Source organism: Dipodomys spectabilis, unplaced genomic scaffold (assembly GCF_019054845.1).
Source record: "Dipodomys spectabilis isolate Male_0828 unplaced genomic scaffold, ASM1905484v1 ptg000335l, whole genome shotgun sequence".
Lineage (NCBI taxonomy): Eukaryota > Metazoa > Chordata > Mammalia > Rodentia > Heteromyidae > Dipodomys > Dipodomys spectabilis.
The window spans coordinates 3,639,226-3,639,923 of NW_024871012.1; the positions used below are offsets into that span (position 1 = coordinate 3,639,226).

General features: G+C 37.5%; 1 non-coding gene across 1 annotated transcript; it reads left to right on the forward strand.

Moving 5' to 3' along the window:
- The first annotated feature begins 241 nt into the window (after positions 1-241).
- On the forward strand, positions 242-348 carry LOC122095139. Its single transcript, XR_006145043.1, has one exon. It is a non-coding gene; the product is annotated as a U6 spliceosomal RNA (small nuclear RNA).
- The last annotated feature ends 350 nt before the right edge of the window (positions 349-698 follow it).

Genomic DNA, 698 nt, shown 5'->3' on the forward strand with positions numbered 1-698 from the left:
GGAAGGAACTGGTTGCGTGAAAGGAAGAGCTATAAAGCTAGACGGCTCTAAAAAAGTACAAGAAACGAGGGGGAAAATAGATCAATTGGAACTCCACAATTGTTTTGTGCATCAAGGGACAATATTAAGAAGAAAAAATGATATTCCCAAACAGGGAGAAAACACTTGTAAATCACATATCCGATAAGGGACTACAAGAACAGTTTAATTACAAAAAAAAATCATAAAAAGACACAACCAAGTGTTCGCTTCGGCAGCACACATACTAAAATTGGAATGGTACAGAGAAGATTATCATAGCCCCTGCACAAGGATGACACACAAACTTGTGAAGCACTCCAGATTTTTCAATACTTCCCAAGGCTATCTACAAAATCATTGCAATACCTATCAATATTCCAACCTCATTCTTCAAGGAAATAGAAGAAGCAATCCAAAAATTCATATGGAACAATAAAAGACCCCGAATAGCAAAAACGATCCTCAACAGAAAGAACAGTGCTGGAGAAATATCAATACCAAATTTCAGACTCTACTATAAAGCCATAGTAATCAAGACAGCTTGGTACTGGCACAAGAACAGACCTCAGGACCAATGGAATAGAACTGAAAACCCAGAAATTAACCCACAGACCTATGGCCATCTAATCTTTGATAAGAGAGCTAAAAACATAAAATGGAGGAAAGACAGCCTCTTC